Raw genomic sequence first — 17,346 nt, forward strand, 5'->3', positions numbered from 1 at the left:
AGGTCAGAAGTTTGAGACCAGCCTGGCCAACATGGTGAAACCCCATCTCTACCAAAAAATACACAAAAAAAAAAAAAAAAAAAAAAAAAAATTAGCTGGGCTTGGTGGCACATGCCTATAGTGAGGCTGAGGCTGAGGCTGAGGCAGGAGAGTTGCTTGAACCCAATAGGCAGAGGTTGCAGTGAGCTGAGATTGTGCCATTGCACTCCAGCCTGGGCGACAGAGCAAGACTGTGTTTCAAAAAAAAATTAGCCGGGCATGGTGGCGCATGCCTGCAATCCCAGCTACTCAGGAGGCCAAGGCAGGAGAATCACCTGAACCTGGGAGGCAGAGGTTGCAGTAAGCCAAGATCATGCCACTGCACTCTAGCCTGGGTGATACAACCAGACTCCATCTCAAAATAAAAGGCTGGGTGCAGTGGCTCACGCCTGTAATCTCAGCACTCTGGGAGACCGAGGCAGGTGGATCATGAGGTCAGGAGTTCAAAACCAGCCTGGCCAAGAAGGTAAAACCCTGTCTCTACTGAATATACAAAAATTAGCTGGGTGTGGTGGCAGGTGCTTGTAATCCCAGCTACTCGGGAGGCTGAGGCAGGAGAATTGCCTGAACCCAGGTGGCAGAGGTTGCAGTGTGCCAAGATTGCACCACTGGTTTCCAGCCTGGGCGACAGAGTGAGACTCTGTCTCCAAAAAAAAAAAAAAAAAAAAATCAGAAGAATAAAGGTATATTATTTTGCATCTATGGGCTCTTCATATTAGCCCAGTGTGACAAGGTCATTTGGTATATCTTCCCACACTGCTTTTATGTCCTTGGGGAGAAAGTGGGGTACTGAGTTGGCAAGTAGTGACCACACCAGGTGTGGCAGAGCTGAGTAGTGGCAGTTGATTGTTTTCTGTGACATGAAAAGCCAGCAAACTGGCTTAAGGTCACTTCCCCTGGGCTTTGAGGATTTCACAAGAAGAATTCTATCTAAGCCTGACATTTCTTTAAGGATGTAGCTTTGAAATGTTCGAGACATCAGAACACAACAGTCCCAACTTGAGTATTGAAGCTGGAGATGCAACTGTCATGCAACAGAACACACTGTGATAGACATCGAGTTGGGTCCCTGTTTTCACATGAAGCAAGACGCTAGTTTCCTGAAAACAAGTCTGCATGAAGAGACTGGCTACCCAGTTAACAGCAAAAAACCCTGTGGCTCACTAGGAAGGAGATGGAAGAAAACCAGTTGACAAATTTAAAAGGGCTCATTCATTCTCTTTCCAGGTCATGCAAACTAGAACAGAGTGAGAGCAAGTGGGATCCGCTTATTTTGTTGAGTCTTTCAGTGACTTTCAGCTGCAAGGGCAACTCTACGGAGAAGGAAAGATTTTACTCAGTAAACATTAGCATGTTTCCAACCCTCCCTAGCCTCTCATTTCCAACAATCAATTTGATTGTTCTGTATTTTTAGGCCAGGATACGGTAGGGCTGAATTTCTGTAACTCAGGATGTTCTATTTTAATCATCAGCAATTTTAAGGCATGGCAACATCTGAAAGAAAAAAAAAAAAAAAAAAAACACGTAATGACTCTTACACACAGAACATGCACTTAAAATTGTCAAAACTCTCCATCTCCAGCATTAAAACAATCATCTTTCAAGAACAAAATCCTTTCTTGGTGTCTCTCAGCCCACAAGCCATGAGAATGTGTCTCCATTTCAAAACCCAGTCTGTACTGTCATGCTTCTGCTGTTTCTCAGCAAGCTGCCTTTCTTTGTAACTTTTTTTCTTCCAAATCTGATAGTGAAGCTGGAGCCTGAGATGTAAATTGATAAATGACACCAGGAACTCCTTGCATGGCAAAAGCTGAACAGTACAAATCCATTGTTTTCCTGGATGTGCAATGCCAGTCTGTCCTTGCATGAGCAAACTGGATTAAAGTCACTTCCCTTGGGGCCTGCGGATTTCACAAGAACTGCATCTGAGCAGGACACTTCTTTAAGATGTGGCTTCAAAATGTTTGGGACATGGGACACAATAGTCCTAAGTGGAGTATTCCAGCCGGACTGTAGGTGCAGCTGGCACTGTCCTGACGAGCGGCCACACAGCTTTAAGTCTTTCTTTGTTGCCCCACATGCCTTAAGATGTTTTCTTATAGGAAGTGGATGAACAGGTTAACACAGGATCTGGCTGGGCTGCTTACTAGCTATGTGATCCTGGGCAAATCATTGAACTTTTCCGAGCTTCAGTTTCCTGATCTGGAGAATGGAGATGCGAATTTCTATATTGCAGTGGTTGTTAGGGTCATACGTAATGCGTCTATAAAAACAGTGGGTCACTTTTAAAGCACTATATGAATGTTTGGTGTTTTATCAGCTGGATCAGAACACTGGAGTGATTTCGAGGGAAAAGGCCAAAATGAACTGAAAAATGATGGGAAGAGTACTCTGTGAAATTGTCATAGCTTCCATTTTTGGAACACTTAGTCCACAGCAGACACTGTGCCATGTGCTTCACATGGACTTTGTTGGCATTCACAACCACTAACATGGTTGGTGGTAGCATCTTCATCTTTCAGAAGATGGGCTAGAGACTTAGAAAGGGTACATGACTTCCTGTTGGTCACAGAGCTGGAGTGGCAGACCAGGACTCAAACTCCAACATGCCTGATTCCCAGCCCAGGGATTCAGCCAGCACTCTTTACTGCTCGGTCCTTTACATCTTCAGCACATCTTCATATGGACCTCTGAACAGTCACTGGCTCCAAGTTTCAGGGTTTCATCAGTAAGTACATGAGTAAACCGTGAAAGCCAGCTTTGGTCCTGAGGAGTAGAAGTAGCACCAAATAACTCACCAAGAGAAAGGGAGAAAAATTAGAAATTAGCACAATTTGGCTTGTACTGAATGGTCAGAAGACCTGGACCCTCCACCACACTTCTGACATGCAGTGTGACCTTAAGCCAGTCCTGTCCTTCTCTAAAGCCCGTTTTCCCACTAACCTTAAAGAAGTTCAAGTCAAAGGGCACAGTGATGAGTCCCATAGATCATGCTTCAGATTATGACAGTGTTAAAATACTGACTCCAAAATACAGCCCGGTAGTTTATCTTCTCGAGTTTCCTGTTTCTATGACACTGTATGGTGAGATGACCAAATGCAGACTCCAGAACCAGAATGCCAAGCTCTGCCACCAGCTCCTCACACAACCCTGCACAAATCACTTTAACTCTCTGTGCCTCAGTCTCCTCATCTGTAAAATGAGGTTAATAGGCCGGGTGCGGTGGCTCACGCCTGTAATCTCAGCACTTTGGGAGGCTGAAATGGGTGGATCACGAGGTCAAGAGGTTGAGACCATCCTGGCCAACATGGTGAAATCCCATCTCTATAAAAATACAAAAATCAGCTGGGCATGGTGGCATGTGCCTGTAGTCCCAGCTACTTGGGAGGCTGAGGCAGGAGAATCGCTTGAACCTGGGAGGCGGAGGTTGCAGCAGTGAGCCTAAATCGCGCCACTGCATGCCTGGTGACAGAGTGAGGCTCCAGCTCAAAAAAAAAAAAAAAAAAAAAAGATGGTAATAACTGGACCTAGCACATAAGGTGGTTGTGAGGATTAAATCAGGTAAATATGATGAAGCCATCTGAACCAATGTTAGCACAATGTAAATATTCAGTAAATGTTAGCTATGATAATAAAAGTAACACATTAGTTTTCCATGAGCACATTATAAACAGAGCTGTGGCTAAGAGATCCACCACAGCTGGTAAATGGAGAGGGTGCAGAGATCCTGCTGTCACATGCTTTGCCATACATGGACACATGCTAGAGTGACTACAAAGCTGAAATGGCATCTCCAACTGGATTTACTGAAATACATATATTTAATATTTTCAACTGCCTTCTCCTCTTGCCATTCTAAGACCTGAATATGGGATCTGTATCCTTGTTTTTAAGCAGGAGTTCATGTTATAGACTCTTGCTGACAGTAGAGTTGGGTGGTGGAGAGAAAAAGAGTAGAGATCAAATGGTCAAAATGACCATTTAAAAAAATGTATCAGGCTTGTCAGGCATGGTGGCTCACACCTGTAATCCCAGCACTTTAAAAGGTTGAGGCAGAGAATCACTTGGTCCAAGTGTTTGGAACCAGGGCAACACAGGGAGACTCTCTGCCTCTACAAAATAAATTTTAAAAAATTAGCCAGGCCTGGTGGTGCACACCTGTGGTCCCAGCTACTTGGGAGGCTGAGGTGGGAGGATCACTTGAGCCTGGGAGGTTGAGGCCGCAGTGAGTTGTGATCATACCACTGTACTCCAGCCTGGGCAACACAGCAAAACCCTACCTCAAAAAAGAAAAAGAAAGAAATGTACTGAGGAATCATCCAGGTACAAAATAAAACAAAACTCCCTGGAGGTTGACTTACAAGCAGAAGCCTCTACTTACATAGGTGTAAAAGCAATCTGTTAACAGATATTTTCCAGGCACAGAAATCCTCAGGAGGCATTTGTTCGGAAGACGTGCACCTGGAATTTAAATGACAGTGTGAGCTCCTAGGAAATCTCCTAGAGTAACAGCAGAAGAGAAAGTCAGTTGTTTTCTCGTAAGCATGTTTCTCCACCAGTGTCACCAACAGAGGCATTTTTAAAAACGAGAAATAGAAAGCACCTTCTCCTTCCTGCACACAGGTTGGGAAAGTTCCTGTACAGCAAGCAACACATGCCCCCTCATGCTGGTGCTCTCTGTGCGGGAGAAAATGCGAGGTGTGGCCGTTGCTGGGGAAACCGCTAACATGAGGCAGAGCAGCAAGGTTTGCTCAGCAAGATGTTTTAGGAAATAAAACACAGTCTAAGCCTATAGATCCAATCACAGAAGAAAGGCAGGCAAGGATCCCGCACAGGAGACGGAAGAAGGCTTCTGTTTTCACAGCTGATTGTGCAGCCTCATGCTGTAGCAGTACAGGCTGCAGAAGGCCTGCAGAGGGGAGCGCCGGTCTGCACGGACAGTCTGTGACAGCTTCAGAATCAGGTGGAGGGCAACTGAGAAGAACGGAAACTGCCTCACATTCTCTCCTACCTGCTTTAACTTTACAGATGAAATGCATCTTTCAGCTGCATCAGAAGAGAGGAAGCCAGGGTCGTAAGGTCTTCTTCATTTCTGAAAACGGATTGTTCAAGTAAATCCTTCGGTCGTCCCCCTGATGCGACCTGCTAGGGAAGCTGGGAGCGCCTTCACAGTAGCTCCAAGGGGGTGTCCTTATAGGGGATTACGTCTCAAAACACATTTTACCCAGCAAGAAGCTGCATGACTCAGCAGTCTGATGAAGAAAGCTCTGTCAAGTTACCACCAATTGCAATTTCTAAGTTAATGATTACGGCTCCACCGAGGAACCTGAACACAGCTGAGGCCACAGAGCATTCCCCATGCTTACTGGCCAGTGGGATGATGTGGCCCAGATGTGTGGGTCAGAGCTGAATGGTCAAGACAATGGTCTGTGATTGGCAGGTGGGCTCTTTAAGCCAGGGGCTACTGAACATGCTTTTCAGTGACTGGGAAGCTCTCAAGATGATAGCAGAATAGGAACAGAGTATGTTGGGAAGATTCTTGAGAATTGAGATTAAAATCCAAGAGGAGGTTGGCCAGTAAAAGAAATGGTCAGAAAACGCCCTTCAATACTGTCCTACAACAGAAAAATATATCTAAAAAACCAGGCTGAGAAGCACAGATGGGAAGGAAGAGGCACTGGGGTAAAACAACAATCAAACCAACCTGAAGCTACCGAACACACAGAATTCTGGAGTATTTAAACGCTATCATAATAGCATGTTTCCAAAACTGTCTGATTATAAAAATGAGGATAGAAACCAATGTCAGACAAGAGCTCTTTCATTTTTTTTCTTTTTTTTTTTTTTTGAGATAGAGAGTCCCACTCTGTCACCCAGGCTGGAGTGCAGTGGCATGATCTCGGCTCATTGTAACTTCCGCCTCCTGGGTTCAAGCGATTCTCGTGCCTCAGCCTCCCAAGTAGCTGGAGTTTTAGGCGTGCACCACTACACCCAGCTAATTTTTGTATTTTTAATAGAGATGGGGTTTTGCCATGCTGGCCAGGCCGGTCTTGACCTCCTGACCTCTGGTGATCCACCCACCTCGGCCTCCCAAAGTGCTGGGATTATAGGTGTGAATCACCGTGCCCGGCCCTCTTTCACTTTTCAACAGTAACTGAGGTCTGTGTCAGATTGTGAGGAACCCCGGTCTGCTGCTTTCTGGAAGCTTTCAGTATTTGAAAAAGCGGCTAGGGAAGCTGCTGGGAAGTCTTTCAGTTAACCTTAAAAAGCGTGTAATAAAGCCTAATTATAGAGCATGCTTCTTTCATCCTGTCACTCCTCTAGAGAATGTGGGGGCTTTCTAGCCACTGTCCCTGCAACCTCCTAGGATTTAGATGTATAAACATTATTTACAGATGGGAAAAACAGAGCACTTAAAGTTTTGGCCAAGAAAACTGCGGGTTAGTGATGGGGTTTCTCAGCTGTGAAGACCTGAGCTTGACAAATGCATTTTCAGCTTCCCAGGATACCCCTGGCTCCCCGGTGAGCACTGGAAGTCTGTCCCTTCTAGAGCAGCCCTTGGCAGTTCCAATCTGGGGGCAGAAGTCAGCCTGCCACTGCAGAGGAGAGCAGCAAGTTCCAGCCCAGCCAGCGAGCACGCTGCACTAATGGGATTCCCGAGGCTCTGGCAGGAAGTCAAGGGTCAAGTGAGGATTTCTTAGGTGCTCAACAGTCACACTCTGGGGCCTGAAAGGTCTTAGAAGCTTATCTCTGTCAATCTCTGCTTAGAATCAAATCGATCGATCAATACCTTTTCCTTCTCTCTGCCTCTCCTCCTGAGCCCCAGCATATTTGAGTGAAGGAACTTATACGTACGTAGCCGTTTAAAAGCCAAGTGCTATCAAGTGAGCTCCCATTTCAAGGCACGTTTGAACTGGGAATAGAAAGACGGGCAGCAGCTTAAGCTTTGGGATCATACAGACCTGGATTCAGATTTCACTTGTTACACAGCCATGGCAAGCTATTCAATCCTTTTGGGGCTTTAGTTTTTTTTGTGTGTGTGTGTTTTAATTTATTAAGTAGAAATGATAATGTTAACTCTCAGAGTTGTTGTGAAAACACAGCTAACTCAAATAAAACGCATGATATCTAGATTTTCAACACGTTAACCCCCACCCCCACCACATTCCCCTGTGAGGGGATGGAACATCTAACATTTTGGGGTAAAATTTCCAGAAGATCTATACAATTGAATTGTTAAAACTGGTGTGAAAAACTAAAATAAGATTAGGCATCAGTAAATCAGGCTGTGGGTGGGTCTGGGGACTCCTCTGGAGGGAAAGGCCAGACCAAGGGATGTCCCAACAATAAGTTAGGAGCCTGGGGAAAGACAGATACGATCTGAAACTGGGACCAGGAAATTCCATTTCTGCCTACTGATTACTCATCATTGATTCACCGCGTTTACCATTTACCAGGAGGACATGGGAGCAAATTGGAGAGGTGAATCCCACTGAAATTTACAACATAAAAATAGACAATGACAGAGGGTGTCAGAGGAAACCACAGGGCACGTCAGGGGCAAATATGGGAGGCGCCGGTCCCCGTGAGCCAGACACAGCAGGGACATGTCACTTCTTCCATGAGGGACTAACCAGCAGCAATGCTTCAGAGACACAGGTCACTTCTCGACACTCCTGGTCAAGACAGACCTCTTAAAATCATGGGTAGATATCCACCAGCTGCCTCCTAGGAGCCTGCACTGTGCCGCACACTGCTGGAGAATACCGAGGAGGGGATGTGAAATGTCTGTCTGTGACCCAGGGCCTAACTGTGGAATGGAGTCCAACTCGCAGGGACAGAGAAAGTGCTCCGGTGTGTCCTGCCGGTGGAGAGCGCAGTCGTCACTGGGGACCAGATGAGCTGAGGGCAGGCTGATGGATTATTCAGTCAGGAGAGGCTTCATAGGGCCAGGGGCCTGAGCTGGGCTTTCCAGCGGGGGCAGCCTGGGCAGGGGAGAAAAGGAGAACTCCAGGGAGGGGACAGTGAAACCATGCCAGAGGTGGCAGGGGCGAAGACAGTGGGGGATGGGGCAGAGCCGCGGTAGATGTCCCACCACCAGGGATCTGAGATGACAGGCCAGCAGGCGTGTGGGGGTGGAGCCCAAATGTAGATCCCTCACCCCCGCACACAGGGTGAAAGTGAGCTGGGATCAGGGATGGCAGGGGGTGAGAAGAAACGTGAATTTTATGAAGAGTAGAAGAAACAGATGTTTGTTAAGACCTAACATGTGGAAAGCACTGCTGTGGACAGGAGTGAGTGAGACCTGGGGCCAGTCTTCATGGAGTTTACAAGCCGGAGGAGGATACAGCCCTGTGGACAGATAACTGTTATTACACGGGCGAAACACTAGCATAGGGGGAATTCTAGGATATGCAGGGACACACAGGTATGGCACCAGACTTTGGGGTCAGAATAAGGATTCCCCACAGAGGTAGGAGCAAAAAGAAACAGGATATGGTCTGTTCTTTTCAAGCTTCCCACATGGGCCAGGAGCCCCTTTTGCAGGATGTCTTAATAAATGGGACATAAAGGTACCCATTTGTCTAGACAGCAGTGTTGGCTGGAGACAGTGAATATATGAAATGATACCATTAAAATGCCCTTTGGCTCAAAATGAGTCCCTTTCCCCGACCCCAACTTCAGGAGTCAAAAGGAAGAGGATCATGTCATGGGACCCCAAATTATACTCCCACTGCAGGTGAAACACTGGGGTGACTTTCACACGCACAGCTAAGAAGGAAGACAAGTTTCCATATGACTGCAAGTGCACAGAAAATCTAGCATGCCCAACAGGAGGAGCAGGGAAGGGAGTGGTTGCTTCGGAGGGACTCAGGAGCATGCAAAGCCTCTGACCTGCATCTGCTCCCTCTGTGTGTGGAGGCCATGGGTAAGGTACCCATTCCAAAAACAGCAGCAAGGGGAGGGTTAGGAGACATTCTCATCCACTGTGAATATCAAAATCTTAAGAAGAAAACAATACCCACTGCTTTCTGTTCCATTGTCCCAGCTTACTGTGTGCTTTTCTGTTAGGAGAACTGTACCCACAGCCTTAATTTGATGCATTTGCTGGATTATGATTTTTTAAACAAATAAAACAGGGAAGAGAAAAAATCCAAGGTAGATTTCAGTTAAACTATCACCACAATGATTCTCTGTTTCACTCCCGTGTAGGAAATGTGCATTTGTTTCTACAGAGCATGTGTAGACAGCCCTAGCTCCTTGGAAGAGAGATCTGAGGGAAGGCCATTATGGATGCACGGTGGTCTTAACACAGCGAAACTCCGCTCTTCAGTAGCTTTTTCCTTTTTTTTTTTTTTTTTTTTGAGACAGAGTCTTGCTCTGTCACCCAGGCTGGAGTGCAGTGGCGTGATCTCGGCTCACTGCAAGCTCCACCTCCCAGGTTCAAGTGATTCTCCTGCCTCAGCCTCCTGAGTAGCTGGACTACAGGTATGCGCCACCACACCTAGCTAATTTTTAGTAGAGATGGGATTTCACTATGTTGGCCAGGCTGGTCTCAAACTCCTGATCTCAGTTGATCCACTTGCCTGGGCCTCCCAGAGTGTTAGGATTACAGGTGTGAGCCACTGCACCCAACCAGTAGCTCTTTTTAAAATAAACTGGGCTGGGCATGATGGCTCACACCTGTAATCCCAGCACTTTGGGAGGCCAAGGCTGGAGGATCACTTGAGGCCATGAGTTTGACACTAGCCTGGGCAACACAGCAGGACCCTGTGTCTCTACAAAAAATTTAAAAAGTAGCGGGGCGTGGTGGTGTTTGTAGTCCCAGCTACTTGGGAGGCTGAGGCAGGAGGATCACTTGAGCCCAGGAGGTTGAGGCTGCAGTGAGCCTTGATGGTGCCACAGCACTCCAGCAACAGAGCGAGACCCTGTCATACACACACACACACACAAAATTAAAATAAAATAAATTGCCTACTTTAAAAATAAAGGTAAGGAGGGGCGCAGTGGCTCATGCCTGTAATCCTAGCACTTTGGGAAGATGAGACAGGTAGATCACTTGAGGTCAGGAGTTCGAGAATAGCCGGGCCAACACGGCGGAACCCCGTCTCTACTACAAATACAAAAATTAGCTGAGCTGAGAGATCACACCACTGCACTCCAGCCTGGGTGACGGAGGGAGACTCCGTCTCAAAAAAATAAAAATAACAGTAAGGCAATACAGGTGTTCGGGAGGGGGTCTGGGAGGTGGCTGTCATTTACCTCCAAAATCATGCTAGAAGCTAAATATAGAATCATTTTTCCTCCACACTGTTTCCATGGGCTTGGAAGAGGAAAAAATGGCACTTAGTGTTACTAGGACCAAAAGACAGCTCCTTCTACTAAAAGATCATCCTGGAGTTACTTAACTGAATATTGATGACATATTAACGTTCTGTGGGGGGAAACACGTTTTGTAATAATCAATTAAAAAAAAAAAAAACAAAGTGATCAATGAAGCTATTTAAACACCACCTGGAAAAATAGGATTGACTCCACTCCAATACACCACCTGGAAAAATAGGAGGGCTCTCTGGGTGCAGACATCTCGGTGCAAATCCCATTTCGCTGACTTGCTTTCTCTCCTTAGACAAATGTGTGTGTGGCAGGGCTGAGGACCTGCTCATGTCCTTTTCTGGGGACGCCACACATGGCCGGTTTCTGGCTCTCAGGGACAGTGGCTCAGGTTCAGAGGACAGCCCTTACTGGCTGTAGTGTGGTGGGCACAGCAGGGGTGGGCCGGTTCACCTCCTGGCTTTGAAGAAATGGGTTCTCTCCTATGGCATCTGTGATCCCCAAAATCCTCAATCAAGCAGGAAGCGGGTGAGTCGATGGCTCTTCCCAAGGCCTTCTCCTCCCATGGACAGCTTCTCTGTCCGAGTTCTCTCGCTGTTTCTCCCCCTTTACTCCATCCCAAGAGGCACTTGTGAGCTTCAAGGGCATCTTCTACATATTACATTCACTCAGTGCCCCAAAGAGTACGGCATGTTCTTAGAACACTGCTCCATTCTTTCTCCTGCGGTAAAGATTCAGTTTGTTTTATTAAGAACTAGTGTGGCATAAGTTAATTCTCATCCAAAAAAAAAAAAAAAGTGTATCAAGTCTCTTCTTTTGGCGTCTAGTAGATAGAATTGTTATTATTCTTGTTTCTGTCCCAGAGCTAATACATTCATGACACACTGGCAAAGGATGTTTTGAAAAAGCTGTCTATGGCAAATAACTGATTTGTTTCATTTTGTAAAAACGAATTTCTCCATTCTGACCCAAGTCATTTTCTAAATGATCTCAAAGGGCAAGCTGCCTCTTCCAGCAGGAGGCCGAGGCCACGCTGGAACCTCCTTCTGAGGTCTGGACAGGAGCTGTGTGGTGCCGAGGAGGGAGGGCTGGGCCCAGAACCCAGAGGTCTGCCTTGGGCTGGCCTCTCTCTCCAGTCCTGTGACCTCTGGCTGACCAAAGCCTCCCTGGTTCCGTCCCTTCACGTCTGAAATAAGCAAGCTATATTTAATAGTTTTCCTTTTGCTCTAAAATAAGATGATTCTGAAATATGACATTAAGTGTGAGGCTGGTTTCTGCTTTGGACCTCACCTAAGGGGTTTTAGTCATAAGCCCATGTGTGGAAACTGGCCCTGCCAAAAAAGAAACATTCTGAATCATTCAAAACCATTAAGAATGTTGGCTCTGACTTCAGAAAGGCAGGATAAACAGACCCGTGCCCAGCGGGAACTCACTCACTGGATGTCTGTGTTTTTAACTCATCGGTGCCTGAGCACTTCCCAGGTTCCTTCTGATGGCTTCAGTGTTTAATGCTGTCACATTTGTACTATTAACTCCACTTCATAAAGGTGGGGGTGGGGATTTAATTTAGTGCTAAGTGCTCATTAATCTTTTTAGTGTGGTCACCAGAACTGGCTTTTTTGCAGCCTCTATCCAAAACAGGTTAATTCTCCCGCCTCACACAGGTTATAAAGTAAAGAATAAAGCTCCCCCGCCCAACTTTTAAAGTCCTTTTCCCCTAAACAATACTCTAAAATCGATGAATCTAGAGATTCTTTGGACTGGAATGGGTTCCAAATCAATTGACCTCTAAGCTCCAAATGCATTTGGATTCTGCTTCTATTGATCTGAAATAATAAAGGCTACAGGAATTGGGATATGGTTCTGGTTTCTAGAATTTACCTGAAAAACTAGGATGCCTTTGATCATCCATATTTCTAGGAAGCCCTCTGACTATCCATATTTCTAGGAAACCCTTTGACCATCCATATGTGGTTGCTTTTTTATACATACAGCACTCATGCAAAGTAAATAGAAAAATAAAAGAGTAAATCGCAATTTCCAGGTCACAGTTTACAGTGTAACTGGCAACTACGTGGTAGAGTTCAGTGGACCTGTCGGAGTCCGTGTGTATGCCCCAGACACAGGCACACACATACAGAGCTCAGGAAAAGCTGCCCAAGAAAATGACAGTCTTTTTTTTCTTTTTCTTTTTCTTTTTTTAAGGAAACTTTCATGGATCTAGAACTAACTGGGCACATAATGGGTAAGGTCAAACACTGAAACTTTTTTTTTTTTTTTAACTTAAAAATTTCTGGCTGGGAATATAGTGGCTCAGGCCTGTAACCCCAGCACTTTCGGAGGCCGAGGTGGGTGGATCACCTGAGGCCAGGGGTTCAACACCAGCTTGGCCAACATGGCAAAACCCCATCTCTACTAAAAATACAGAAATTAGCCAGGTGTGGTGGTGGGCGCCTGTAATCCCAGCTACTTGGGAGGCTGAAGCAGGAGAATTGTTTGAACCCAGGAGGTGGAGGCTGCAGTGAGTCAAGATCACGCCACCGTACTCCAGCCTGGGTGACAGAGCGAGACTCTGTCTCCAGAAAAAAAAAAAAAAAAGTTAAAAATTCCATATTTCAGAAAGCAAGAGACATGATGCTGTTTTCTCCAATTCTGAAAGCTCCTAGTGGTCACAGCATCGTTAGCCACGTGTAACATGTGCATCCAGGCAACTGCATGATTAACTGTCACCAGACTTCTCCATGGCCTTACTCGAACTGAGTAAGCTGGTAGTATTTCCTAAGAGTTGTCACTCAGTTGTGAAAACAGAGAGAGCTTTTTGTTTTTTGGAAAATCCTGATCAGTCGAAATGACCGGGTGGTCAGCCTTGCCCATCTTGTGGCTACTTAGATAAAGGCTTCTTTTCCCAGGCAAGGAGAGAGATGATGGTTAACTTGCTTTTTAGACTGAAGTCATTGCTATTCACTGGTGTAATGAATAAGCTAGACATTTTTTTTTTTTTAAACCTCCTTTCAAAAGCAACACTACATTTTTCTCTTCTCTGGAAATGAACAGAACACGCCATAATTTTTTAAACATCCATCAGTGCCCATGAAAAAAATTTTTTAAAAATAATCTGAGCCTCACTTGTTCATTGCCTACAATATCAATCAATGGCTTAGATATCTCTCCGTGTTATATTACTTCTCAGCGCTCTTAATTCATCAGGTCAAACAGAATCTTAAAACATCATTTAAAAGCTTCCTTTCCATGTCTCAGGGTATCTGTAATGGATAATTTTGGTGTGCTGAAATCAAATGACTGACCAAGGCCCATAACTGTGATCACAGGTAAAACGTTTTTCTGCTTTGCCAAAACTCCGAGTTTCCTTTGCTCTCTGTGTCAAACTGAAAGAGCCCTCCCAGACCCAGGGGCCAGGTGGAGAGGCCAGTCACACCCGCCCGGTACGGGACTGCCTTGTATGGCCTCACCGAGGCACGGTTCCCAGGGCGGTGACTCAGCTCTGGAGGACCACCTGCTGCGTGGGGGTTGCTGCCTAGCAGGTCATTGCCAGTCACGAGGGCAGAGAGACCCAAAGGATCAGAGAACAGCTCCGAGCAGGTCAAGGGCAGTGCCAGAAGGAAAGCCTTTGTTTACAGAAGGAAAGATCCTGCACCTTGTGGTGAGGCATTAAAGAGTAGAGGGGCTTTGCACCTGCATCCTAAGCCTCTTGGTTCACCACCAAGCCTCACAGCCACAGGGAGGAAACCACTGGGAATACCATCACAGAAAAGGAAGGTAGGGCCGCAGGGCACCTCCCACTCTCAAAGGGAAAAGACGGCCCTGGATCATCTTTCTAAAACACCACTTTGATGAAGTCGCCATGGTTTTCTAAAGTAATAAATGGCAGCCACTACCTACAAGATAACAGAGTGCATTTGAAACCTTTCTACCACCTAAGTCCAACCCACCTTCAGGGCATTCGCTCTACTTCCTTAGATAAAGCCTCCGCTCAGGCTAAGATGTTCTGTCTCCGCTGCCCCCACTCTGCAGGCTTTCTCCTCCCGCTGGCTGGAGCAGAGAATGGGGGAGCCGTTAGGAGCCACAGACACTGAGCTATTCCACATGGAATTCTTTTTATTGTTTGATCTATTTCACATGTACAAAGCTTTGACCTTCCAATTCTAAGAATTCCTACTTAGAACTGGTAGGTTCTAAGAACCTCCTGGGACCGATTCTGGCACATGTCTCTTCTGAACTCACAGAGCTTGTGCCTTAACAATTTAGAGTCAACTGACTTTGCTGTCCTTTCTAATGTGTTAAGTTTCAGTCCATGACAAACACTGACAAGATGTGTACCTCATCAGTCACTGTAAAGGGAAAGGACATGGCCCCTGCGGCAGAGGTCCAGTCACACAGACGACAGAAACGTGCCCGATGCCTTCCAGTGTATGTCACAAACGCGTATTTGACAAGGGACAGCAGAGACTCTGCAGGTGGTGAGTTTTGCGTGCAGCGCCGGAGAAATCTTCATTGGGGAGCTCCAGGCTAGATTTTAAAGGAAAAGCCGAATTTTAAGGGAAGAACAGGTTAAACACCAAAGGAAAATGGGGAGGAATGTTTCAAGGAACATGTATACTAAACAACACAGTGCATTCTCTCCAGCTCTGCAGCTCGGGGTTCCAGGGCCGGGGGTCCCACAAGGTTGGGAGGAGAAGCAGGCCTTATCACGAAGGGCTTTGCAGGACAGGCTGAGTGTGTACGACGTTTGAGGTGGAATGACAGGATTATGTCCTGTGGAAGGGGCCGACTGTAGGACTGCTCGGAATTGGGAGTTTGACAGGGGAGAGGCACTTTCACAGACATTATCTGGTTTCATCACCACCCCTTCTTCAGCCATATATTTGGCAATTAATTGCGCACTTGTGACATGTTCCTTTCTGCTCTCTGTTCCTTGATGCCTCCTGCTTTTTTGTCTTGTCCCCAGCTGGGCTATCTTTTCCTGGTGGCCACAGAACAATACCTTCTTTAATGGCTCCCACAGTGACCAGCACGTGCCTTAAACTCAGAGCAGGTCAATCAAACTCCTTTTAATTGAAATTTTAGGATGTGCTTTTGCCACACCCTCAAGTAAGTAATTAAATTCATCAGCAAATACCAAGTCCTAAAATAATGAATGGTACTTAGGAAACACATAAAGAGTGGTAGAAAACTAGCTGGGCTGGGGTCATCCTGTGGAGGCCCTGGACGGCCCGGCTAAATAGCACTTGGAACTCTTCTGTAGAAGTGTTTTGATAAAGAAATGAGGTGACTGAAGCTATGCTTAATAAAAGATGAACTTAGCAGTAAGATGGGCCGGAGGGAGACAGTTGCTGTGATGGTAGAAAGAAGAGGTGAAGAAGTGTTGTCAATGCAGTGAGAGCGTTTGCTACCATCTGAACCAGCACGCAGCGCCGTTCCTTTAGGGCCCCTTGAGCTTAACGGAGTTCTTTTCTGACATCCGTCACACTTAGGAAGATCGCATGGTGATGCTGGCTTTTATTCTCCCTCCCTTTCTTCCTTCTAATAATTAGCAAGCAACAGTTATCTGCCAGCCACTGTGCTATGACACAAGGGAGAGAGAGATGAAAGGCAGTCTCTACTCTGATGCCTTGTGGGAGACGAAGAAAAGTATCTGGTTAAAACGCAGCGTGTTGAATTCTCTGATATGCCCTCCCTCCTTCTCTCTCTTCCTTCTGGCCAGTCTGTCTTCCCTTCCTTTCTTTTTCTTCCAAAAAAAGGATCTGAAGCATAATGAAAGAAGTCAGCTAGGAATGGGGAAGAGGGAAGCTAATCTAATGGGGGGATCCCTGGAGGAGGTGGCACCTGAGATGACTCTCGGATGAGCAGTGTCAGCCAGACGAAACCAGAAGGAAGAGAGAAGAGCTGTGCGCAGACACAGGCTGGGGCAGAGGAGTGGGCTCAGCGGCCTCCTGAGACATGAGCTGGAACCCGGAAAATGAGGAGCCATGAAAGAGGGAAAGACGATGACATCTATGCTTTTGAAGGATCGGTCTGGAGTCAGCAGAAGGGCTTATTGGAAGGTAGTGACTCTGGAGTCAAAGAGACGGCAAAGTACAGATTTGAGAGATGCCACAACAGACGCGTTAAGCCCTGGAGCTGGAATGATATGCACACTGAGAGAGTAAGGGAGTGACGTCCTTACTAAAGACCTTTAAAATGAGTTTATTTCACCCAGAAGCTCCAGCAAGGGAGACACACACTGCCTCGTGCTGGCCACGAGGTGGCAGCCTCGCACTGCCATTCTAGCAGAAAATGCGTCCCACCCTCACTGGGGCTCACCACCATGTGGGCAGAGCCACTCAAAAAATCCCACCCTGGGGACCGGAGCTCTCTAAGCTTGCCCCATAAACACGCTTTTCTCCCACAGAAAGCCTCCGCATAAGCAATGAAAAAGTCAGTTGATCTGGGGAGAGAAGCATAAAAGCTCGTGCTCTTCAGAGAGCTTTGGGCTGTTTCAGAGTGGCGGCTGGGCCTTCTGACAACTGTGAAGAGATTGAGACGATACAGGCTGGGGACCAAGGGGTTCAATAAAGGGCGTCATCCCCAACGAGAACCAACTCGTGGAGAGTTCGGGCCCCATGGCTAAGTCTGACCCGACGCTGGCGAATGCCTCTGAGGACCCTGAAAACCTGTGGGGACCCCGTCCCCAGGCCAGCGACAGCCACCACCCAGGGCCCCTGGTCTCCGTCAGGCAACGCAGGACATCTGAGGGAGGCTGGGCCGCAGATGCCACGTGTAGCTGGGAGGGGTCGCTGCATCTGGCAAGGCTAGGGCTGCCGTCTAAACTTCCAAGGGAATGATGTGGGCACCCCAGGAAGAAGGGACGCCCTGACCCCGCTCCATAGGTGAGGGCATGGAGAGCCCGTCCCACTGTGGCCTTGTGGCCTATCACCACTCTCTGACGGGCTTATTGTGATTTTCAGGCACTTG

At 46.8% G+C, this 17,346-nt stretch overlaps 1 long non-coding RNA gene across 1 annotated transcript in view; it reads right to left on the minus strand.

The window, feature by feature from the left end:
- Positions 1-1,097: 1,097 nt before the first annotated feature.
- LOC111539849 overlaps positions 1,098-17,346 on the minus strand; it is a 30,667-nt gene continuing 14,418 nt past the window's right edge. The window contains exons 2-3 of the long non-coding RNA XR_002730816.2: positions 4,421-4,500; positions 1,098-2,832 (exon numbers count right to left, since the gene is read on the minus strand). This is a non-coding gene — a long non-coding RNA (uncharacterized LOC111539849). The remainder of the gene's footprint in view (positions 2,833-4,420; positions 4,501-17,346) is intronic.

Source organism: Piliocolobus tephrosceles, chromosome 8 (genome assembly GCF_002776525.5).
Source record: "Piliocolobus tephrosceles isolate RC106 chromosome 8, ASM277652v3, whole genome shotgun sequence".
In the NCBI taxonomy this organism is placed as follows: Eukaryota; Metazoa; Chordata; class Mammalia; order Primates; family Cercopithecidae; genus Piliocolobus; species Piliocolobus tephrosceles.